The sequence below is a fragment of the Oryctolagus cuniculus genome, chromosome 2 (assembly GCF_051225735.1).
Source record: "Oryctolagus cuniculus isolate XC-2025 breed Fujian yellow rabbit chromosome 2, ASM5122573v1, whole genome shotgun sequence".
NCBI classification, from domain to species: domain Eukaryota; kingdom Metazoa; phylum Chordata; class Mammalia; order Lagomorpha; family Leporidae; genus Oryctolagus; species Oryctolagus cuniculus.
Window position 1 is genome coordinate 145,715,006 of NC_142868.1, and position 25,830 is coordinate 145,740,835.

Genomic DNA, 25,830 nt, shown 5'->3' on the forward strand with positions numbered 1-25,830 from the left:
AGACTGTGGGTGACTGACAGACGTTCACCGCTCGAGTTCTCTCTGAGGCTGGAAGCCCAAGGTCAGGCACTGGCAGATCCCAGGTCTTGGCGAAGGCCCTCTTCCGGGCTGCAGACTCTTCAACTCTTGTTGTGTCCTTGGAGGTCAGAAAGTAAGATAGCTCTTTGTGGACCCTTTTACAAGCTCCAACCTCACAATTTAATCATCTCCCCAGCCTCCCTCTTTCTGAAACTACTGCCCTGGGGGTTAGGACCTCAACACAATACATTCTGGGAGACCTATTCAGTCCATTGCACTCAGCTTTCTGGACCCTTAATTTCCTGGGAAGCTAACACTGCTCTGGGCACATTCAAACCAATCTCATTGTCCTGGCCCCTGTCTCCAGCCTTGCTTGCTCGGCGTGTGGCCTAGTTCCCTTTGGAATTTTGTACCTCCTCAGCACCCTGCAGACAGAGGCCACACTGCCCGGGCCTGGGGCTCACTACACTTCCCTCACTTGTTGTAGATTTCTCACCCTCCCTGGAACAAGACACTACTCCTGAACACTGTTCATTCTGGCTCCTCCCCTTTGACCCTGTTTATTTGTACATACTTGTATGGCTGGTGATTTGTCAACCTTTGGGGACTTGTACTAGGTGTGGCCTTTGGTTACAAACAACAGAACCTAACTTAAGCAGGAAAGAGACTTCTATAGGGCATTGTACTAGTTTGCTAGGACTGCCAGAACCAAATGCCACAGAGCAGCTTCAACAACAGAAATGTTACCATGCAGTCCTGGAGGCTCCAGGGTCAAGATGGGGGCAGGGCTGGCTCTTTTTGAGGACTGTGAGACAGAAGCTCTTTCGTGCCTCTCCCCAAGCTTCTCGTGTTTTGCTGATAATCTTTGCCTTCTTCTTCAAATGGCCTCCTCCCTGGGTACATGTCTGTCCAGGTTTTCCCTTTATTTTTTTTTATTATTTTTATTTGACAGGTAGAGTTACAGACAGTGAGAGAGAGAGAAAGGTCTTCCTTCCGTTGGTTCACTCCTCAAATGGCTGCTACTGCTGGAGCTGCACTGATCCAAAGCCAGGAGCCAGGTGCTTCCTCCTGGTCTCCCATGTGGGTGCAGGGCCCAAGCACTTGGGCCATCCTCCACTGCCCTCCCAGGCCACAGCAGAGAGCTGGACTGGAAGAGGAGCAGCCAGCACTAGAACCGGCGCCCATATGAGATGATGATGCCGCAGGCGGAGCATTAACCTAGTGCGCCACAGCGCCAGCCCCCGGGTTTCCCCTTTAATAAGAACAGTCAGTGGATTAGAAGCCCACCTTATTCCAGTCTGACCTCACCCTAAAACTATCTCCGCAATGGCCCTAGTTACAAATAAGGCCACACTCTGAGATGCTGGGAGACACAATTCAACCCCTAACAGGTAGCCTATTGTGAGAGGCCAGAGTCACGCCATGACAGGCTTCTCACAAGACAAAGGGCAGGCTAGGCCCAGGATGCACCTGGTGGAAGATGAAACCTGACACCGGGCAGTCCTTGGTCCAGCAGGGCTGGGGCGGGCAACAAGTGGGGGGGCTCAATGTATGGCCATATGAGGGGAAAGGAATGCAGACGTAATACTTGTTTGCCCGGGAACTATAAAAACCCCGAGAACAAAGAGAAGGGGGTCTTGGTCTCCCAGCACTGCGTTGCACGGGAGGCTGGGGCCCCAGCATGCTGGACCTACAAATAAAGCCCCTTTGTTCTTTGCATTACGGTGAGTCTCGCTGGTTCTTTCTATCTGGGCAATCTGGAACACAACACTATCAGTCGCTCATGGGATCAGCCCCAAAGCCGGAGCCAGTCTCAGATGGGAGCTAAGGGGAGATACCTCAGCAGAGACGAAGCCTCGGGAGCAGTCAGTTTAGAACTTCCGGGCTCCCAACATCTTCCGTGATCACTGTGGATATCACTGTAGTCGGTGGCCACCGCTGCCCTACTGTCCCCAGTTCCCCAGGTATCCACCTGCTGGGGTCTCCTCTGCACTCACAATGCAAGCCCAGATTCGCTCCCACTGAGATGCAAGGGTCAGCAGAAGGCAGATCTGCCTCACCTATTTCCACGGTGGGAGGTGGAGTCCTGCCTCCCTAGTACATATGGAGATTCCCTCACAGCAAGAAGGGCACCAACAGGCTGTGTAGACAAGATGGCACCACTACAAAGCTGTCTGCCACATCCTGTACACCCGTGGTGCTCAAAGTGTGGAATACCAGTGTCAGCATCCCCTGAGAACATCTTAGGAATGCAAATTCTTGGGCCTACCCTAGACCTACTGAGAAACTCTAAGAGTGGGACCCAGCAAACTTTTCAATAAACACTTCAGGGGATTCCTTTCTTTTTCATTTCCTTTTTTTTCACAGCTCAACTGAAGTATAATTCACACACAATAAGTTACAGTCATTTAAAGTGCACATGTGGTGATGAGACTGACGTAAGTACACCCCTGTGAAACCACCACCACCACCACCAAGAGAACACACAGTCGACACTCAGTTTCTTTTTTTTTTTTTTTTTTTTTTTTTTTTGACAGGCAGAGTGGACAGTGAGAGAGAGAGAAAGAGAGAAAGGTCTTCCTTTTGCTGTTGGTTCACCCTCCAATGGCCGCTGTGCCGGCGCACCACACTGATCCGATGGCAGGAGCCAGGTACTTATCCTGGTCTCCCATGGGGTGCAGGGCCCAAGCACTTGGGCCATCCTCCACTGCACTCCCGGGCCACAGCAAAGAGCTGGCCTGGAAGAGGGGCAACCGGGACAGAATCCGGCGCCCCAACCGGGACTAGAACCCGGTGTGCCGGCGCCGCAAGGTGGAGGATTAGCCTAGTGAGCCGCGGCGCCGGCTGGCACTCAGTTTCCTTGTGCCCTTCCTAATTCTTCCCTGCTTCTCTGCTCCCAGTGTCCCCAGGCAACCACTGGTCTATCGTTATGGATTAGTTTGCAACTTGTATAATTTTACATAAATGGAATCATACGGTATGTATTCCTCATTGTCTTGCTTCTTTCACTTAGAATAATAAATCTGACACTCATTCATGCTGCAGTGTGTGTCATTCCTTTTTATAGTTGAATACTGTTCCATTCTGCGGAAACACACGTTTGTTTATCCCTTAGCCTGTTTGTGGATTTTTGGGTTGTTTCCAGTTTGAAGCTATTATAAATAATGCTGCAGTGAACAGTCAAGAACAAGTCTATATATGGACAAATGCTTTCATTTATCAAGTAAATACCTAGAAGTGGGATGACTGGATGACTTGGTAGGTATAAGTTTGCTTCAAAGAAATTGCTAAACTCTTTTACAAAGTGGTTGCTCTATCTTGCATTTCCACTAGCAGAGCACAAGTTTCCCATTTCTCTACACCCCCATCATCAGTTAGTATACTCAGTCTTTTAAAATCTCAGCCATTCTAACAGTGATGTAGTGGTAACTGTGATTTCTATTTGCCTTTCCCTAATGCCTACTGATGTCAGGAATCTTTTCATTGGCTTATTTGCCAGTTGTACATCTTGCTTGGTAAAGTATCTGTTGAAATCTTTGGCCAACTTTTCATTGCATTGCTTACCTTATTATTGAATTATGAGAGCTCTCATATATAATATATATTACATATATATATATATCTTATAAACATTTTCTTCTAGTTGTTAGCCTGCCTTTTTTTGTGACAGTGTTTAGAACAACAAAAGGCTTGAATTTTGATAAAGCCTAATTTACTGATTTTTTTCCTCATAGTTTATCCCTTTTCGTGTCATATTTAAGAAACTGTGACAGCCGGCGCTGCGGCTCACTAGGCTAATCCTCTGCCTTGCGGCACTGGCACACCGGGTTCTAGTCCCAGTCGGGGCGCCGGATTCTGTCCCGGTTGCCCCTCTTCCAGGCCAGCTCTCTGCTGTGGCCAGGGAGTGCAGTGGAGGATGGCTCAAGTCCTTGGGCCCTGCACCTCATGGGATACCAGGATAAGTACCTGGCTCCTGCCATTGGCAGCACGGTGCACTGGCCGCAGCGCGCTGGCTGCAGCGGCCATTGGAGGGTGAACCAACGGCAAAAAGGAAGACCTTTCTCTCTTTCTCTCTCTCTCACTGTCCACTCTGCCTGTAAAAAAAAAAAAAGAAAGAAAGAAACGAAACTGTGACAAATTCAAGGCTACTGGGCTGGCACCGCGGCTCTCTAGGCTAATCCTCCACCTGCAGCACCAGCATCTCAGGTTCTAGTCCCAGTTGGGGCGCCGGATTCTGTCCCAGTTGCTCTTCTTCCAGTCCAGCTCTCTGCTGTGGCCTGGGAAGGCAGTGGAGGATGGCCCAAGTACTTGGGCCTGCATCCACATGGGAGACCAAGAAGAAGCACTTGGCTCCTAGCTTCGGATCGGCGCAGTGTGCTGGCTGTAGCAGCCATTTGGAGGGTGAACCATTGGAAAATGAAGACCTTTCTCTCTGTCTCTCTCTCTCTCACGGTCTAACTCTGCCTGTCCAAAAAAAAAAAAAAAAAAAATTCAAGGCTACTAAGACTTTCTACCAAATTTTCTTCTAGAAGTTTTAGCCCCTATGTTTAGGTCTACTATCTACTTAAGGTAATGTTTTAAAAGCTTTATTTTGAAATAAGTTTGGATTTCTAGGAAAGCTGCAAAAATAGTACAGAGTTCACATACACCCTACATCCAGTTTTCACTGGTGTTAAGTTACCATAAACAGTACAATTATTAAAACTAGGAAATTAGCATTTATTAACTAAGTTACAGACTTATTTAAATCTCACCAGCTTTTTCCTAATGTACTTTTTCTGTTCCAGGATTCAACCCAGGATCCCACATTGCATTTACTTATTGTATCTCCTTAATCTCTTCTAATCTATGCCAGTTCCTCAATTTGTTTTGTCTTTCATCTTAATTTTATATATGATATGAAGTAAGGATCAGGATTTGTTTTGTTGTTGTTGTTTTACATATGGATATGGATTGCCAATTGTTCCAACACCATTTATTAAAAAGATCACCCTTTCCCTGGTTGAATTTCCTTGACAACTTTGCCAAAAATCAATTGGTCATTTTTGTGTGAGTCCTTGTCTATATTCCATTAAGAAATCTATTTGTCTGTCTTTACATCAGCACAACATTTCTATAGCTTTACAAAGTCTAAAATCATTTATTAGCCCTCCAATTTTATTCTTTTTCAAAGTTGTTTTTGTTACTCTAGGTCTTTTGAATTTACAGGTAAATTTTAGAATCAGTTTTCAATTTCTACAAAGAACCTGCCAGGACTTTTATTGGGATTGCAGTAAAGCTGCAGATCAATCTGGGGAAAATTGACAGCGTAACAATAATGAGTCTTCTAATCTGTGAGTGTGGAATCTCTCTCCACTTAGGTCTTCTTTCATTTCTCTCCGCCATGTTTCTGGTGCAGCTCCTGCACATCTCTTCTCAAAGGGAACCTTAATAAGGTCCCCAGGTGAGTCTGATGCACAACAAAGTGGACAAGCCCTTCTCTACTACACCACTGCTAGATGTGGTGTTGGGAAAGGAAACATAAGAAACAGAATGCAGAAAGAGCAGTACTGAAAACTTGGGAAATTTAGAAAACCTGAGGCATAGGCTTTTTTTTTTTTTTTTTTACAGGCAGAGTGGACAGTGAGAGAGAGAGAGAGAGAAAGAGAGAAAGGTCTTCCTTTTGCCGTTGGTTCACCCTCCAATGGCCGCCGCGGCCAGCACACTGCGGCCGGCGCACCGCACTGATCCGATGTCAGGAGCCAGGAGCCAGGAGCCAGGTGCTTTTCCTGGTCTTCCATGGGGTGCAGGGCCCAAGCACCTGGGCCATCCTCCACTGTACTCCCTGGCCACAGCAGAGAGCTGGCCTGGAAGAGGGGCAACCGGGACAGAATCCGGCGCCCCGACTGGGACTAGAACCCGGTGTGCCAGTGCCGCAAGGTGGAGGATTAGCCTAGTGAGCTGCGGCGCCGGCCGGCATAGGCTTTTTAAAAAAAAAGATTTATTTTATTTTAGAGTCAGAGTTACACAGAGAAGGAGAGGCAGAGAGAAAGAGATGTCTTCCATCTGCTGGTTTACTCCCCAGATGGCAGCAATGGCCGGTGCTGTGCTGATCCAAAGCCAGGAGCCAGGAGCTTCTTCTGGGTCCCCAACATGGGTGCAGGGGCCCAAGCACTTGGGCCATCTTCCACTGCTTTCCCAGGCTACAGCAGAGAGCTGGATCAGAAGTGGAGCAGCTGGAACTCAAACCAAATCAGCGCCCATATAGGATGCTGGCACTGCAGGTGGCGATCCGCTATGCCACAACACTGGCCCAGGGCTGTGCTCCTTTAAGGCATCTTCCTTGCTATCATTCCTGTTAATGAAACCACATCCATTTCATACACTGAGCTATTTTACCATTCCCAAATCCTTCCTCGTGAGGCCCCCATCCCAACCAGCAGGCACGGCCAGGTAGCCACCGTGCTGAGGTTGCAGGCATGGTGACTGGGGTCTCGGGGCGGGGGCTGCGATGCCAGCTGCAGAGGTGCGGCTACTGAGGGCTCTCAGCTCCCACTACTGATTGGAAGCTAATTCATATTTTCAAAACCATGTCTCCATGTGTTTATAATATAATACATATGCCAGGGGCCTGCATGTGGCACTGGCTCCAGTCCAACTGCTCCACTTCAGATCCAGCTCCCTGCTACTGGCTTGGGAAAGCAGCCAAGGAAGGCCCAAGGACTTGGGTCCCTCCACCCACATGGAAGACCCTGCATGGATCTCCCGGTCCTGGCTTTGGCCTGGCCCAACCCTGGCTGTTGTAGCCATCTGGGGAGTTGAAACAGTGGAAGGAACACCTCTCTCTCCCTGTAACCCTGACTTTCACATCAATAAATATTTTTCAATCAATATGTTAATGAATAGGAAAAGAGCCTGGAAGTCTTAGACAAGTACTTTCCCTGGGGAAGGGGATCAGCTGGAAGGAAGGTGAAGTCAGGCTCGTCTTCCTGTTTTGCATTTGTTTCAATAATGAGTTAACACACCACTTATAGGGCCGGCACTGTGGTGCAGCAGGGTAAGCGGCCGGCATCCCGTGTGAACTCTGGCTGCTCTGTTGCTGATCCAGCTCCCTGCTAATGTGCTTAGGAAAGCAGAAGATGACCCAAGTGCTTGGGCTTTTGTCACCCCTGGCTTCAGCCTGTCCCAGCCCAGGCTGTTGTGGCCATTTGGGAAATTAACCAGTGGGTGGAAGCTCTCTCTCTGTCTATCCCTCTCTATATATAACTTTGCCTTTCAAATAAAATATTTTTTAAATACACCACTTATATAATAACAAAACTTTGCAAAGCAGCATTTATGAACCCATTTTTGTCAAACTGAAAATACAGTACACATAAGCCATGTACCAAAGGGGCAGGTGTCTGACACGGTGGCTAAGGTGCCTCTTGGAAGGCTGCAGCCCAGCCACAGTGCCTGGGTCTGAGTTCTAGATCTGCCCCCCATTCCAGCTCCTGCTAACGCACACCCTGGAAGCACTCCCCAGGAAGTGCCCATCCCCAGCTTCCACCCCTGGCTTGGGGCCCATTGTGGGTATCTGGGGACTGGATAAACAATGGGAGCTAACACTTGCTCTGTGCCTATTTCTCACTGCCTCTCAAATGATAAGAAAAAGAAAGTCACACAAACTTCACAGCAGTTATGTATAGATGGCAAGATTTAGATGATTTTCCACTGCAGGCTTTCTGTCTCGTGTTTCAGGCTTCTGTGGATGGGAGTACTCTCTCTGTGTGCCTTTCAAATAAATACATTTTTAAAAATGCAACTCAGAAGGAAAGGAATATAAATAAATGAAAAAAATAGATTTTCTTATTCATAATTTATAATACATTCACATATAAATATAATAAATCTTCTTAGGCTATAAGTGGGTTTATTATAATACCAATTAGCCTTTCAAAACAAGAAACTTCCTGTTGAAATATTCACTCCATTCTCCTTTTATGAGACCCACTGATCATAGTCAAGGAAATGAAACACCAAGGCAGGGAAGCCTCTATGTTCAATGAAACAAACAGCCACAGCACAGAGCCAGAGCCGATGGGGGGAGCCTAGCTGAGGTGGGGGGAGGGAGGGGAGTGAAATGGGAAAGAGATGGCCAGTGCCTCCCAGGACAAAGGGTCCAAAAACCTGTGGCTGGAGGCTTGGCTAATGATGTCCTGACTCCATGGAGGAGATGTGGCACAGGCTGGCCTCCGGAGACAGGGGGAGCTGGAGAGAACAGCCAGACACTGCAGTAGCAGGGGCTATCTTGCTGATCTCGCCTCCAGAAAGAGACATGTGATTCTGAGCAAGAGAGGGAGGAAGTGGAGGCAGGGCCGCCAGTCTGCACCTCTGAGGCTGGGGCCCCTGGACTTCCTGAGCATCCAACACCAGGGGGAGAGGATTCCCAAGGAGAAGGAAGTGACTGAAAGGTATTTAGGACAACAAAATCCTAGATTCTTGCCTACCTCCCCTCCTCCTCTACTCTTGACGCTGCTGTTGTTCAGCCAATAGTGGACCCCACTCAAAGACACGCAATTATCAAAAGGGAATTACACGAGCTTTACATACAGGAACCGCAGAGGAAGGAAACACACACAAAAAGGCTAATAATATATGAGCACCACAGGAGGAATTTCCAAAGGAAACAGAACATATGTTCAGGGAAATTCACCATATTTTCAAAGAAACTTCAGGTAACATTTCCTTTAGAAAGCGTCTCCAGGAAAAGACAAAAGAATTGAAAGAAGAGATTATAAAATGACAGAGGAAGACAAAAAGAAAGCAAGTAGATTCATGATTAAAATGGAAGAATAAACCATGAGATAAACCATGGTCCATGAGAGAGATGGAAAGACTAGAAACAACAAAAATAGTGGGGGGACCCCAATGATGCAATTCAATACCTAATGGTTAGGACCTGGTGTCGTGGTGCAGTGAGTTAGGCTGCTGCCTGTGATGCCAGCATCCCATATGAGCACTGGTTTGTGTACTGGCTGCTCCACTTCTGATTCAGCTCCGTGTTAATGTGCCTGGGAAAGTACTGGAAGATGGTCCCTGTGGGGAGCAACTCAGACTAGACTAAGTTACTGGAATTAAGACTTATTCTATGCATCTGCTCTCCCACAACATGGCGCTGAGAAGGGAGAAACAGTTTCTACACAGCTGCCTCCAGTTCAACCAATAAACTGTAGGACCTACTCCTGATTGGAGGAGAGCAGCGTACTCGGCGTGTGGGTAGCAGAGTTGGGATCGGTGGAAGAGGACTATAAAGGAGGAGAGAGACAACATGCATCAGGAACATCTAAGAGGAACATCTATCTGAAGGAACACCTGTGCAGCCCCCGAGAGAGAGCCGGCTGGCGGTGTGCCGCTCCCCTGCGGAAGTGGGGAATGTGGCAGGGGGAACCGCCCTTCCACGGAAGTGGAAGGGATGGTAGCCAACCCGGGAAGAACCAGCAGCAAACCCAGGGAGGGCCGAGCAGACAAAAGAACAGCGCAGGGTCCTGTGTCGTTCCTCCACGAAGAGGAGGAGCGACATAATGGTGCCGTGACTTGGATAGGAAACCTAGGCAAGGTCCTGTGTTGTTCCTCCATGAAGAGGGGGAGCGACAGTCCCTGTGCTTGGGCCCTCACACTCACATGGTAGATGTGGACAGACTTAGTTCCAGGCACCTGACTTCGGCCTGACACACCCCTGGCTGTTGTGGCCATTTGGGGAGTGAATCAGCAGATGGAAGATCTCTCTCTCTTTTCCCCTCTCTCTCTGTAACTCTGTCTTTCAAATAAATAAATATTTTTTTTAAAATATCTAATGGGAACTGTGGTATAGCAGGTGGGGCCACCACCTGCAAAGCCAGCATTCCATATGGGTGCTAGTTCAAGTCCCAGCTGCTCCACTTCTGATCCAGCTCTCTGCTATGGCCTGGGAAAGCAGTAGAAAATGGCCCAAGTCCTTGGGCCCCTGCACCCACGTGGGAGACCTGGAAGAAGCTCCTGGCTCCTGGATTTGGACTGGTGCAACTCTGGCCATTGTGGCCATCTTGGGGGTGAATCAGCAGATGGAAGATCTCTCTCTCTCTCTCTCTCTCTTTGTGCTCTTATAAATTACTTGAATTTTTATAATGAATATAAATTATTTTGGACAAAAACAATAAAATCATTTTTCTCTCTTTTTCACCAAAAGCTTTCTTTGTAGGCATCGAAGGTGCTAGGAGCCAGGAGGTGGCTTCAACTTCAAGTGCTTGAAGGAAACTGGTCCAGGAAGCTGGAGACAGGACAGGAAGGGCTTGTGACGGTCATGGCAGGGGTTGGGGGGAGGTTTCTCACTGCTGTGCAGCCCCTTCCCAAACTAGAGGGCCTGTTTGACAATCACTGGGGCAGAAAACTTCAACTGCAGAGTAAGTAGTTGTAGCTGAATACCACATGTATTAAAAGCTTTCCACAATCAGACCCAACCCCCAGAAGAAGCCAGATGGCCTCCAAGGTCAGCAAAATGAGTCAGAGCTGACTTCTAACTTCTGAAGAAGTCCAGCGTTTGCTTTTTCGGGATATCAAGGAAGCCAGTGCTTGCAGAAACTAGCCAGGGACCTGGCTGTGCTCTTCCCAGCACTCCCCCCCCCCCCCCATCAAGAGAGCTGCCCTGGGGGTACCCTGAGCACATAGCCATGTGAGCAAGACCCCCGCTCCACCCTCCGCCCAGATCCGCCACAGGAAAGGCGCATCTGGGCACACACTGGTGTTATTGCACTCGTATTTTATTGTTCCTCCTCTTCTATCTGCTTGTCCTCAAATGGTGGGCAGAAAATCTCTCTCTTCACTTCCCTTCCTGTATCTTGATGGGAAACGGGGGTGCGTTCTGAGAAGCCAGCCCAGCGGCAGCGGGCTGTGTGAGGTGGAGCACATCTCTACAGGGTCGTGGCTTCCTGAGATTTGGTGCTGGTGCTCACGGTCCCTCTTTCTAGCTCATGTCGCCACAGCAAATGGCTCAACAGGAGACGCCAGCTCTGCTGCTGTGGGCTCGGAGGCAAGCAGGGTGACAGTGGCAGAGAAATCTGTAGCGGGAAGAGTCCTGGCCTGGACAAGGCCTGCCTGTGGGGTTTGAGCCCTCAGGGAGTTATCTTAACCTGAATGCAGGCCAGAGGGAGTACAGCTGGGAGGACTCGCATGGGGTCCTCTTCCACAGGGCTGCGGATCCCATGCCCCAGTGCCTCCAAGAGACAGAAGCACCGGACAACTCACCACAGTAACGAGGCCACTGGAGGCAGGAAGTGGGCCTTGGCAAGCACTGAGTGTACAGAAACACCTGCCAGCGCCCTGGGGAAGATCCTTGGAAAATGCTGTCTATACTCATGTTTTATTTTGCTTAAACCAGAACAATAAATATTAAACATACAGAAAATTATTCACGAAAACATGCAAGAAGTCCTTAACTTATTTAAAATAAAATACTACTACAAGTTCTCAAGGGTCCCAGAACCACCTGTGGCAGTTTGTTCACCTCATCTTCGCTCCCCAGTATGCCCAGGATGGGGGGGGGGGGTACTGGTGTCCCAGTGGTCACATCTACCCCGACACGGCGGCAGAGCCCACCGTGTGGGTCGCCACCTCTGGATTTCCTGCGCCTGTCTTCCTACCATTTCACCTTTTGGTTCTGATTCCCCATCAGCCTCTGGTGCTCCATGGAGCCTGGCAAGGTGTCTTCCACCCTGACCACTCTAGTTTGGGCACACGGCTGCTTTGCTCTCTGTTGATGCTGACTTCACCCAAAGTTCATATCTCTAGAGTGTTACCTTTGGTAAAATTAAAATTAGTTTATGGCCCTTTCTCTCTGTCTCTCCTGCTGTCTATAACTCTGCCTCTCAAATAAATAAATAATTATTTAAAAAAAAAAAAAAAAAAACAAAGGGAGGCCGGTGCTGTGGCATAGTAGGCTGAGCCTCTGCCTGCAGCACCGGCATCCAATACAGGTACTGGTTCGTGTTGTAGCTGCTCCTCTTCTGATCCAGCTCCCTGCTATGGCCTGGGAAAGCAGTAGAGGACAGCCCAAGTCCTTGGGCCCCTGCACCCGCGTGGGAGACCAGGAAGAAGCTCCTGGCTCCTGGCTTCAGATGGGCTCAGCTCTGGCCGTTGCGGCCATTTGAGGAGTGAACCAGAGGATGGAGGACCTTTCTCTCTGTCTCTCCCTCTGTCTGTAACTCTACCTTTCAACTATATAAATAAATCTTTTTTTAAAATTAAAATTAGTTTATTATATTTGCAATGTGGTTTCATTCATTCTGTGAAAGTAGATTATGAACAAACAGCAAAATGAGAGCGTCCCTTTTCTCCACCCTTTCAGCTGCCTCTTAGCTCCCCACAGGGCAGACAGAAGTCCCCGCCTCAGCCTATTTCAGTCTTGCGGGGACCACTGCGAGCCACTTCCTCGGCCTGCGTGACTCAGGCTTCCAGCACCTCCGCCCCACTCAGCTGTTCTAAGAGCACCAGGAAGCCCCTACTCGTGCTACACTTCACTGACATGCTTCAGCTGTCATTTGCCTGACAAGGGGTCTTCGGAAAGTACATGGAAAATGCATATTATGAAAAAACTATAAACAGATTTCAAACAAGTTTTGCACCAAAATAAACTTATTTTTCACTTCCATTTCCCACAGACTTTGTGAGGTCCCCTTGTGTTTGCACGTGGACTGGTTCTTTCTCCATCCGAAAACTCCCTGGTCTGTTGATTTCTCTTACATCATCCTCTTCCAGTTCTCACGATGTCTCCTAACATTTCCAGTCTCTCCTTCTGTACTTCTTCCTCCCTGTCCACACGTTTGCAGGGATCCCTCCTCAGCCAGCAAGGACTTGATCCTCAGTTCAACCCTCCAAGGTCTCCACATCCAGACGTCTCCCTGTCCGCTCCCATGCTCCCAACCTCTCTAGGATGCCTTCAAACCCCCAAACCTAAATCTGCCGCAGATGGAGCACACACCCGCATGCCCCCAAGCTGTTTCTCTTCCTGGGTTACACTTCCAAATGCAGCCCACAGTGCCCTTGAGCAGAAGTGAGAGCATTCTGGGGTGCACAGGAGAGATGTTAGTTGACTCAGAGGCGCAGTTACTGTCCTCAGTTAGAAACCACGGCCATCAGGGCACTGAGCAGACGCTGACATCTGGGAGGAAGTGGAGTGCTCCGCTCAAGTGTCTCTGTCCCCGTGGGGATCTGAATAACCACACTTCTCCTTTGCGTGCTGTAATGCCATCCTGGAGCTGGCACCTTGAAAACAAGGTGGGAGGGGCTTAAGTGAATGCAGCGTGAGCTGGGTGGGAGTATTCTGGAAATAAAACAAAGCCAACTCTGAACCTCAGAGCTTCAGTCTTCCAAGGACACACACTTCCTTCCTAGATTTCTAATAATTACAGTTTCTGGAAACCCTACTAGTCGCCCTGACTCTCTCTTCCATTACAATTGAGTCACAAAAATAGAACCAGGAGAAAAGTGGGTTTGACCCCTTTGCCCTCTGGAATGTGCCAGTGGAAAGAAGCTGGGGGCAGGGTGGCGGTGGGGAGGGCAGAGCACGGCTTTAATCGCACAGCTTCCACCTCAAGGAAAAACAACTGAAGCGAAGAATAACAACCATTTTCAATTATTAATTGAAATTGTTTGAGAAATAATTAATTGAAATCAATTACTCAATTAGTCATCCCGAGGAAAGGAATTTGGGGAGAAAAGTCTTCAACCTTGGAGTATTCTAGTATTTTTTTTAAAGATTTATTTATTTGTTTCAAAGGCAGACTTACAGAGAGAGAGAAGGAGAGACAGAGAGAGATCTCCTATCTGCTGGTTCACTCCCTAAATGGCCGCAACGGCCAGGGCTGGGCCAGGCCAACGCCAGGAGCTTCCTCCAGGTCTCCCACAGGGATACAGGGGCCCAAGGACTTGGGCAATCCTCTGCTGCCTTCTTAGGTACATTAGCAGGGAGCTGGATCAGAAGTGGAGCAGCCAGGACTCAAACTGGCACCCATATGGGATACTGGTACTAAAGGCTATAGGTTACCCCTCTGTGCTGAGTATTCTAGTATTTAGAGGAGGAGTTGTTAACTGAGATCCATGAATGGGCTTTCCCAGGATATAGGATCCTCCAGAAGCTGTGAGCTACATGGTTTTGTGTCTGCATTTTTTCTAAAGAGACAGTATATATTTTCTATCAGATTTTCAAAACAGTCCATGACCCCCCAAAAAGGGGAGAGCTAGTTGAATTAGTTATCTATTACCATGGCAACTTACCCCAAAATTTAGCAGTGGCACACAACTCACATTTTAAAAAAGATTTATTTATTTGTTTATTTGAAAGAGTTAGAGAGAGCGAGAGCGAGAGAGAGAGAGAGCTCTTCCCAGATCTTCCATAGGTTGATTAACTCTCCAAACGGCCACAATGGCCAGGGCTGGGCCAAGCTGAAGCGAGGAGCCAGGAGCTTTTTTCAGTCTCCTATGTGGGTGGCAGGGCCCCAGGAATTGGGCCATCTTCCACTGCTTTTCCCAGGCCATTAGCAGGGCGCTAGATTGGGGGCAGAGCAGCCAGGCCTGGAACTAGCAACCAGGGCCACAGGTGGCGGCTTTACCCACTATACCACTATGCTGACCCCTGACTTTATGGCTTTGGTGAGAAGCAAATCTCTCTTCTCCTGTACGTCCCTCCCCCTTGCTGTATCCAATCATTTCACAGTTTGGGACTGACCCAGGGTGGGGCTCCCCAACCATCATGGACAACTTACTATACGTCATTTTTCAAATGGTTCATTGGTTATTAGGGACAGTAGTAGTATCTACTTTCTAGGATTTTTGTATGGGGATTAAATGAAATGCTAGCTAAATAACTGCTTAAAAAAAAGTTCGCTGTAATAATGGGGACTCCATCCCAAATCTCAGGGTTTCCATTTCCAGTCGTAGCACTGTACATCGATGGGTTGCAATCTTCTGAATGGTGTCAGAAGGGGTTATTTCTGGACACTTACTTTGTACATGGATGCTGTAGGGCAGGGAGATACAACAGAAGTTAAAAACAGACCCCGTCCTCAGTAGTTTAAGATTTTGTTGAGGAGGGAAGAAAAATTTGCAGGAATCAGGGATGCATTGGAAATCCAGTGACCTCCACCCGTGTTGGGAATATGGGAAAGCCCCTGCCTTGAGTGTAATTTTGAAAGTTAAGATTCCAGCCTGGGAATATGAATAAAAATTTAACCAGAAAGGGATGCTGGGACTAGCACTGTTAAGCCTCTGCCTAAGGTGCCGGCATCCCATATGGGTCCTGGTTCAAGTCCCAACTGCTCCATTTCTGATCCAGCTCTCTGCTATGGCCTGGGAAAGCAGTGGAAGATGGCCCAAGTCCTTGGGCCCCTGCACCTGTGTAGGTGACCCAGAGGAAGCTCCTGGCTTCAGATTGGCCAGCTCCAGTCGCATGGCAGGAGTAAACGAGGGAATGAAGACCTCTCTTTCTCTCTTTCTCTCTAATTTTCAAATAAATAAATAACCTTTTTTTTAAAAAAAAGGATGCTTAAGTTTGAAGGGGGGCCATGGAAGGTGGATCAGGGATCACACCAAGAAAAACAAAAGGGAAGAGAAGCATTTATGGTGTCAAGGCTTCACAGGGAAAGCAGCAGATCTAAATAAAAAGGGCACAGTGGGTTAAGCCACCATCTGCAGTGCCAGCATCTCATATGTGCTCTGGTTCAAGTCCTGGTTGTTCAAATTCCAATTCAGTTTCCTGCTAATGGCCTGGGAAAGCAGTAGAAGATGGCCCAAGTGCTTGGGCCCCTGCACCCACATGGGAGACCCAGACAAAGCTCCTGGCTCCTGGCTTCAGATCGGCGCAGCTCTGGCCGTTGTGGCCATCTGGGGAGTGAACCCACAGATGGAACATCTTTCTCTCTGTGTAATTCTGAGTTTCAAATAAATATGTCTTTAAAAGAAAAAAAGCTAAGAATATTTGGCTTCTCTGAGAGAAGAGGTAATTTGTGCCATGGTAGCTCCTAAGAGAACGCTTTGTATACCCAGCAGTCTGTTTACCGGAAGGGGGAGAACTTGCAAATCCTGCAAGGGTGAGCTTGGTGACTGTAGGGCTTCTGTTATCCAGCACAGTGTAGTCACAGAAGATTCTTTTTTAAAACTAGAAACTGAAAAACCACCTCTGTTCAGACTTGAGATTAAACCCTTGCCGGCGAGCATCTCACAGAGCCAGATCCCTGCCACCTGGCTTTCCTGCTCCTCCCTGTGTGGGAGGGGCTCATGTCATCGAGCTGCCTGCTTCTGCCCAGCTCACCCAGCTCAGGGTCCCCGCAGACCTCCCTCAGGGCGAGAAGAGGGTGTCCCAGGGCTGGTGTCTCAGGCCACCTGCAGTCCAGGGCATGCCAAGCGAGGCTGAGTGTGTACTCTGGGACCCTCAGGGACAACCTCTCATCTCTGAGGCCTGGCTCCTCCCTTCTCTTGTTGATAGAGACCTGTTCTTTTTCATGAAAAGCTGGTGAGTGTTGGCTGCTCAGTGACTACCTTGCAATCAACTTTTTTTTTTTTTTAATTTATTTGCCAGGTAGAGGTATAGACAGAGAGAGAGAGAGAGAGAGAAAGGTCTTCCTTCTGTTGGTTCACTCCCCAAATGACCACTACAGGCCGATGCTATGCCGACCTGAAGCCAGGAGCCAGGTGCTTCTTCCAGGTCTCCCATGGGGTGCAGGGCCCAAGCACTTGGGCCATCCTCCACTGCCCTCCCAGGCCACAGCAGAGAGCTGGACCAGAAGAGGAGCAACAGGGACTAGAACCCAATGCCCATATGGCATGCTGGCACCACAGGCGGAGGATTAGCCAAGTGAGCCACGGCATCAGACCCCCTGCAATCAACTTGTAATGAAAGCAAGTCACAGGTCAAATTCTGCCCCACAGACAAACGTCCACTAAAGAAACAGCCACGAGCAATTACACACAGAACACTCCATACAACCTGCTCTGTGGGGTCCAGAAAGCCCCAGCTCCTGTCCTGTCACTGCCTGGCATGAACTGTCCACAGAGGAAACCAGCATTTCAGAGTTAGGATATCACTGTCTTTACGGTCAGCATTGGGCAACTGGATCCTCATAAAGCAATATCTGGGTCCTGGAAGGGTTCAGGACAAAGTGTCTGGCACTCGCCCCCCCCCCCCCCCCCCCGCCCCGAGATGCATGCTAAAGACCTCATGAGATTTTACCCCTGCTCAGGCAAAAGTGGACAGAGCCTTTCAAATACTTGAGCCTAGTTATATACCTTGACTGTCTTCACCAGTGAGAATCCTTTTCTAATAGTCACATGCTGATTCCTATGCCACTAATTTCACCAGAGAAAAATCCATTTTGGATATTCATTGTGCTGAATAGATATAGATTACTCAGGCACTTGTAGTGGCCACACTGTCAGCCTTTTGACACCTTTGGAGAATTAAAGTTTAATTTAACTAGAAATCAGACAGCATTACACATCTCAATGCTGCAGTATTTGCAAGTAAATTCCAGAAATTAGGACATTTATTTTGTTTTTCCTAGAAAAAAATTATTTTGAATTATAGTGGAAAATGACCCAATACCAGAATGTCAGTCTCATCACTTTCAACTTCTGGCTGGAAAGAAGACTATTAACACGAGATCTGATGGAAATTTCTAAGATTGTGTTGGAGATTCCAAATTCCTAAACATTCAAGTAAGGGGAGATTCTTTGCTACCCAATGGAGGTGATCTTAGTACAAATAGAAGAAATTATTATCTCATCAAGCCTCAAAGGTAGTTCAGGCTGCAAGCAAGTAATTCATTCTTAGTTATAGTAAAGGCCATAAAGTAACAACTCACAAAAATATGTTATTGGGCCTGAACAATTGTGTGAAGTTATTGAATGTCCCCTGTAGGCACTGAATTAGCGATCTCCAGGTTAAACAAATACAGCAAACCTTGGAATCTATGTGGGATTGGGTTCTAGGACCTTTGTGAATACCAAAATCTATGGATGTTAAATTTCTTATCTAAAATGGTGTAGTATTTGCATATAACCTATGCATACCATCCTGTATACTTTAAATCATCTCTAGGTCACTTATGATGCATAATAGTATATAAATGTCATGTAAACAGTCATTATGTCACATTGTTTACAACTACTGACAAGGGAAAACGTTGGTAGATGTTCAGAACAGTCCACATTCTTTCTTCTAGTATTTCTGCTCTGCAGATGGTTGGCTCTGCAGATACAGAAACCAACTACGAGTGGACAGCATTCAGTAATGGGTTATTAATTAGTCTGAGTATGTCCAGGAGACACACCTCACCTTTGGTAAACCTGTTATGGAGCACTCCTTAGCCATCCTCACAAGAAATGTGATCCCAGGTGGATCATGGAACTGAAATTCTGCCCACCTTTAAACCCTTAGGAAGTTTGGGAATTGAGCAACAGCTGCCCTATTCCTTGCTCTGTGCATTGCAAAATAAACTTTTTTTTCCACCCCCCTGCTCTCAGTGTTTGGCTTGCTAGGCATGTAGATGCAGATTTTGGTGGTTCTAGAGTGACAGACATCCAGGAAATGTTTTTAATCACAATGAAGTATAACTTCCTGTCCATTATATTGGCAAAAATGTTATATTATAACAAGGTCACCACCAATAACAACTCCATGCACCTGCAGTTGAGTTGGGACTGGCCTAGCCTCTATGAAGAGTGGTTGGGAACTCTCTGGAGAAGCTGTCTATTGAAAGCTAGAAGTTCTACTCCTGAGAATCCTAAAAACACCCTTGCAGAAATTCACAAGGAGACAGGTACACAAATATTCACAGCAGTATTGTCTGTAAAAGCTCTACTCTGATGACAATCGAAATGTTCATCAATAGAATCAATGAGACATTCACACAGTAGGGTCATTTACAGTTGCATGTGCATTTGAATGAGCATCAAAACATATTATACACAAAAAGCTAGCTGCATAGGAAATCATTCCCCACGCCATCACACGGGTAAAAGAGCATGCAGAGCAGTACCACACCTAGCTTGGAGACACATATATAAAAATGCAAGGTGGGGCCGGCGCTGTGGCGTAGTGGGTGAAGCTGCCGCCTGCAGTGCTTGCGTCCTATATGGACACTGGTTTGAGTCCTGGCTGCTCCTCTTCCTGTCCAGCTCTCTGCTATGGCCTGGGAAAGCAGTAGAAGATCGCCCAAGTCCTTGGGCCCCTGCACCCACGTGGGAGACCCAGAGAAAGCTCCTGGCTCCTGGCTCCTGGCTCTTGGCTTTGGATGGGCTCAGCTCTGGCCATTGTGGCCAGTTGGGGAGTGAACCAGCGGATGGAAGATCTCTCTGCCTCTCCTCTGTGTAACTCTGACTTTCAAATAAATAAATAAATCTTTTAAAAAAATGCAAGGTAACACTAAATATTGCATTTGGAATACTGATTACCTCCAGAAGGAAGAGAAGGGAATGAAGTCATGTTGTGCACAGGGCTTTAGCTGTGCTAGAAGCACTTGATTTCTTTACTCTGTGGATAACATCTGGTTGAATGCTGTATTAATCTTTACATTCTTTTGTGTTTATTAAACAGTATGCAGCAAATTTAAAAATAAATGGCACTTACTCATTTTGAGTTTGCTGCTTTCCTTTTATGTTAGAGTTGCAGGCTGTATTAGCTTCCTACTGCTGTGTAAAATATCCATTATCTTCAAGTTCTGGTCCCTCTTTCTGTCTTCCAGGCCGGCAGGCTCGCATCTTCAAGTCAGCTTGTCCTGTTTCTGTCATCACCCTGACCCTCCTGTCTCCTCTCGGATGCCACTGGGCTCATCCGGGTAACCCAGGATCATCTTGCCTCTCGAGACCCTTCTCAACTCACATCTGCAGAATCGCTTTGCCTTGCAAGGTAGCACTCATGGGTTTGGGGGCCTAGGACGCAGCCATTCTTCCACCAGCCACGGAGGCAACATGTCTGCCACGCCAAGCAGAGCAGAGCCCCCGGCCCGCTTTTCTCTCAGAGAACAGCTTCTCCGCCCTAGCAGAGACCAGATGGCGGCAAAGCAGCCTGAAGGCAGGCCCCGGAGCAGGGGTACACAGATGCTGGGAATCCCCAGGCTGGAGGATGGAGCTGGAATTACTAAGAGAGTGGTGCTGAACTGGAACATTTCGGTCTGAAAATTTCCTCAGAGCTACCAGACTGATGGCTTTACTGACCGTGTCATGCCGCTACATAAAACCCCTCCATGGTTTCCCCTGGCCTTTAGAATAAGGAACAACAGCCTCTAAGTGGTCCCCGTCGGGGTTTCTCACTCTCTGTTCTGCTGACATCTGGGGATGGATAACTCCTCAGTGCCAGGGCCTGTCCTGAGCACCACCAGATGACTTGCACCACCTTCCCACAGAACCTGTCAGAACCTCGCTCTCGGCTGAGGACCTCTGTCCTTGGAGGCCCCACAGGATCTGAGCCTGGCCATCTCCCACCTTCCATGTACTCTCCACCCTGGACTCTCTTTAACCACCCAAGGGCACCTGGCAGCTGCATGGAGCCCTCTGCTGCCCTGGGGTCCTCTTTCCCGGGCTGCTCCACCCCAGCTCTCTCTACCTGGCAAACTCCCTCTGCATCTCCATCTAATACCTCCCGCCCAAGCACCCTGCTAAAGATAGCTGCTGTGGACCCACTCCCTGGCGTCACAGCTCTTGCCACCTGCCACGGCCGCTCTGCCTCCCCCAGGTGGCCGTGGCCGGGAGGGCGGGGACTGTGACTGCCTGTCCTGTGAGAAGTAGCTCCTTGGCTGGGATCCTTTCAGGACTGGCAGGCACTGTCATCCAACCCACACACCAGATGCCCCAAACAGTAGTCAAACCCAGAAGCCAGGTAAGCCCTTGAGGAAGACCTGAGATCAATCTTGGGCTTCTTGCTGCCGTCAGCTGTGTCGGCCCAGTGCAAGGTTAAATAGTAACTTGGGGGTGTGCACGCTGACCAAGCCTTTTCCTGAGGGCACTGAGTCTGGGGTTCCCAAGGCCACACCTCAGGAATCCTTTGCCTCATGGAGGTTGTTCAATCATGCCTGCCCTGGGGGAGGGGGGAGGGCCATGAACTTGGCAGGAGCTGGCAGTCTCTTTGGGCAGCTCAGGTACAACCGACTATTCACGGAGCAGCACTCCCTTGTGTCCTCGCGTCCACAAGCCGCAGAAACCCAGCCCCGATTTCACCAAATGGTCAACAAGTTCCCCGATTAAACAGCTGTAACCGAGACTCTGAAACAGAGTCCTCTGCCCCCCCACGGAGGACCGAGCTGGGCAGCAGTGGAGGCAGCCAGAGCTCTCCCGGGGGCCGCTCTTGGCGTTCCCTGTGCCCCCCAGGCTCCCAGAGCAAGGCCTACACTCCCACCGAGCCACCATTCTGGCTGGGTTTCCTGTTAGTTGACAAATTCGTCTCTTGTATTGTTTATTTAACATGTTCCCTTAAATATAGGTTCCTTTATCCATAGTCAAAACAGCTCTCTTCTGATTGGTGAAATAATGCAAATTCAAAACAGTACAAGGAAGAGAAAAATCACCTGAAATCGTACCCCTCTGAGATAACCACCATCAACATTTTGGTGAACTTCCCTTCCCAGACCTCTTTGTTGTTTTTGATGTTTTCTTATTTATTTACTTATTTGAAAGGCAGAGTGGCAGAGGGAGGGGAGGGGGAGATCAGTGGTTCACTCCCTCAAATGCCCACAACAGCCAGAGATGGGCTGGGCCAAAGGCAGGAACCAAGAAATACGGTGGGTCTCCCGCATGGGTGGCAGGGACCCGACTACTTGAGCCATCACCTGCTGCCTCCAGGGTGTGCATTAGCAGGGAGCTGGAAGAGAGCAGAGCCAGGACTGGAACTCGTGCACTCCGGCACTGGATGTGGGTGTCCCAAGTAGCACATCCTGCTGGCCACACACCTGTACCCCACCCTTGCCTACATTTTTTAATTCAAATGATGTACATCCAAACAAATATGATTTTGCATACAGAAGGCAAACATTTTTTGCTGAAATAAATGAATTCAAAAGGAAAGACTCTAGTCCTATCAGTAACCTTAATAGCAAATTGTCAGAATAGAAAACAAACTCTCCCAGCACAATGAAAGCAAAGCAAGGTGATCAAATACAACATACAAATACAATACGCAGCCTCCCAAGGCTCCAGAGCCTGAGGCCCTGTCTCAGTTGGTTGCCAGAGGGGATTATCAAGTGTTGGAGGTAGTACTTGCTATGCTAGATTTTCTCCCAGATGTAATTAAAGATGGCTTAAAAGAACCATTTTCTTTACTTCTACTGTTATCCAAGTTCATGCCTACACAGTAACTTGAACTTTCTGAGGGACCTCTCATATTTTATGGAGAAAGCACTGGATACAACCCTTAGGTACCAGGCCCTGAAAGGTCCACTCATGACACAGGGAAGGAGAGGCTCTATGTGTTCCAGTCTCCTGCCCTCGCCTCTCCCACAAGCCTTGGAAAACTATGAAGGCTCTACCAGCCCCTTCCCAGGGCACAAAGTCCCTGTGCCCCACTGTCAGAGGCCCACCCTAGTAATCCCAGCCCTTGCCTTCTGCAGCCAGAGCTGAGAGGAGACTCCAGGGCTCCTTCTGTTCCTTCTTCACTAACGTTCTTCTGTATCAGGAGTCCACATTCCTGGACAGAAGGCCCTAGTCTCGTGTGTTGGGGACTCTTGGTGGCAAGAGCTGCCTTCCTACTCTGGGCTGGGTTCCCGCAAGGGGAGAGCAACAGCAGGGCTGGGATCGGATGAGGCAAGGCAGGTGCTGGCTCTCAGTTGCTGGCCTTGAACTTGCATGACCCTGAGAGAGCAGGTGCCTTACTTGTCTCACTCTTGTCCTGGCCTCAGGCAGCAGAGTCACGCTTGGCTCAATAAACAGTGCTGAGTCCAGTGGGTATCCATGTGGAAAAGGGAAAACTAGATCCTTACCTTGCAATGCCATACCCAAAAACACAATCATTGTGGATCAAAGGCTGCAAGGTAAAAGGAAAGCATTACAATTTTTAGAAAATAAAGGCAAATAGCTCTATGATTTGAGTATAGAGGATTTTTTTAAAAAAAGATACCAAAGGACAATCCACAGGTGAAAATGTTGGTAGAGTACAGTTATCTATGATTATTTTTCCAAAGTTACCACAATTACCAAAATTAAATGACAAGGGAGAAACTTGGAAAATATATTATGCATTGCACCCAACTGGCAAGAGGCGAGTATCTAGGACCTACAAGGGAAAGGATTTACTTAAAAATAGACGGGAAACTGAACAGCAAACCCATGGAAGAGGAAACATAAACATCCAGTAAGTGTCCAAAAGGGAATTTGACTGTGGAATGCAGTCCCCACCCATCTGATTGGAAAAATGTGCAGGTCTGACAGTGGCACAGGAAAGCAAGATGATGAGCTCTCTTAGCATGCTGGGAGTGGCAGAGGGAATCAGGACGGCCTCTTGGGAGGGAGGCTGTGTGTGTGCGTGTAGCCACCTGATGCTCGGATGACTTCCTCACTGCCTAGAAGAAGCATGACCCAAACTCGACATTTTAGCCTGTCACTACGCAACCCCAACCCTCTTTCAGAGTATATCCCCTCCGCCTGGTGTTCTTTCTGCTCTTCCTGTACAACTGACAGTCTTGACCGAGACATCTTTTCTAAATCCTTAATCACCTGGAATGTTAAGTCAGGGAGAAGGCATGGGGGATGATGTCACTTAGCACCCTTATTTACAGAAGAGAACGCTGAGCCCCAGAGAGAGGCCACACAACAGGACAGTGCACCAGAGACCCCAGCTTGTCTGACTCCCAGCCAGGGCTCTTAGCCCTGAGCAACTCTTCCAGGGCTGCAGGGTCCCAAGCCCAGCTAGGGGGGCAGAGGGAGCCAATCCACTCAGTTCCCTTCACCTCCCTGATTGGCACTGCCGAAGAGTGACAGCCACCTTTTGTCATAAAGGAAAAACATCCCAGGATGCAGGAGCAGGAGAGCACTCTCCGTGCTGGCAGCCCGCTGGTCCTGCCGTGCCGCATCCCTGACTGGGGATGCCCTTGTGTTCACCTTGGCAACAGGGAGCAGCCAGAGCTCTCTGTTACTGTAATTGGGTTAGCCTCATGGACTTTCCCCCTCCCAGTTGTCAGAAGAGATTACACAGAAATGTATGGCTGCATCGGCCACAGTTCAGGTGCAGGCTGGGGCTGAAGCGGGAGGAAATTTCCAAATGCTGTCACCAGTCGCCCTGCGTACCTGCTTGTGCCAGCCGCACTGCTTTCTTCCTGCAGCCGCAATCACTGGCCCTTGCCAGAGCTCAGAGGCCACCCTGTAAGCTGCAGTCCCTGGCAGGGGCCCCAGGGGAACAAACCCATGAGGGTCTGCGTTCTCCTTGCCTGTGTCCCCACACTGGAAAGCACTTGACATTAATGAGCAAATTGAAAAACACTGTGGGAGGTCAGAAGGGGACCAAGGAAGAGAGCCGAAAGCTTTCCTCCTGCTCTTGGAACAATTTTGCACTGTCCCCAGCCCTAAGTTTCCAGACTCCAGTGGGTAAGAAGGGAGCAGCTGTTCCCAGAGAACCCCACAGTGCCTATAAAAGGGGAGCTGCGTGGTTGAGTCCAGCACGGATCCAGGCCAGGGACCCCAGGGCCCAGCCCATGAGGCTTCCAACAACAGCACAGAGTGCCTGTGGAATCTGGGCTGAGCCCCCCACCGCCACCCAGTGGCTCTCAATGCTTAGCAAGGAAACGTCACCAAAGAGCATGCAGGACCCAAGATTCTGACTCCATGGGAAAGTCTGCAAGGAGCTGAGAGTTTGCGTTCTAACGCGCTCAGATGTGCTGGGGCTGCGGCCCCGTGCTCTCAAAGGTGAGCCAGGAGAGATGGGGGATGGAGGAGTCTCAGAGCCTGGTGCCTTCCACAGCCTTGTGTGGTGAAGGGTTAGGATCACGCTGTCTGCAAGTCCCCGTACACACTTTCTGAGCCACAAGAATCCTAGCAACAGAGGCCCCCTCCTCCCTTCTCCCTCCCCGCTGTGAGCCAAGGCAAGGAGCACAGGCAACAGATTCATCACCCTTCATCCACCCTGGGCCTCAGCATCCTTAATAGTGGCTGGCACGCAGTATGTCCTTAGCTGGCATTCCCCACGCCCTGCCACTCCCACAAACCCAGGGGATAACTTCTCTCACTCGCCTCATGCAAGCTGAGACTTAGAGTGTAGGTAATGAGACTGGAGTCACACAGCACAGTGCAGAGGCCAGAAGGCACAGGTGCATCTGAGGCCTGGCCCCAGCTCCTCCTCTCTGGAGGGGCAGCCTGGGGGCCACCTGGGGCTAGCCCTGCAGCCTTGCTGGAGATGGGTCATGTCCCAGGCTCTCTGTGCCCTCCCACTTCTGCAGTCTAGCACAACCCACAGCTGCAGCTCCCTGCTCTGGTCTGATCCAACCCACCTGCCCTCAGCTGCTGCTCCTCACCTGTTCATTATTGGCCTCCACCCAGGAAAAAGGTCCCTGGCCTTGTCCCTGTGCCCAAGTGCACTTGCTCTGCTCTTTCTCTAGCCATACCCTTTTCAGTGGGGTGGAGAGTCCACGGGGGGACTCCTTGGGAGGGCTCTGAGCACCTAGGACCCTGGAGTTTCTTGCACCCTGAACCGTTCCTAGAGCTTGCATGGGTTGTCTCCTGGTTCATCCCAGCAAGGGCAGCACCGCTTTCATGGGTGGCACTGAGTGTGTGCACCCCCAGACCTACATCTGAGCGTGCAGTGGGGAAGGGCAGAACTGATGAGAGGGCAGGGGTGTCTACCGAGGT

At 49.0% G+C, this 25,830-nt stretch overlaps 1 long non-coding RNA gene across 1 annotated transcript; it reads right to left on the reverse strand.

Annotated features, from left to right (window-relative positions):
- Window positions 1–6,023: 6,023 nt before the first annotated feature.
- LOC149128088 (uncharacterized) lies at window positions 6,024–24,425 on the reverse strand. The gene is made up of 3 exons (XR_016229335.1): window positions 24,277–24,425; window positions 22,974–23,017; window positions 6,024–6,352 (listed from the first exon to the last, which is right to left on the reverse strand). It is a non-coding gene; the product is annotated as an uncharacterized LOC149128088 (long non-coding RNA).
- Window positions 24,426–25,830: the final 1,405 nt, after the last annotated feature.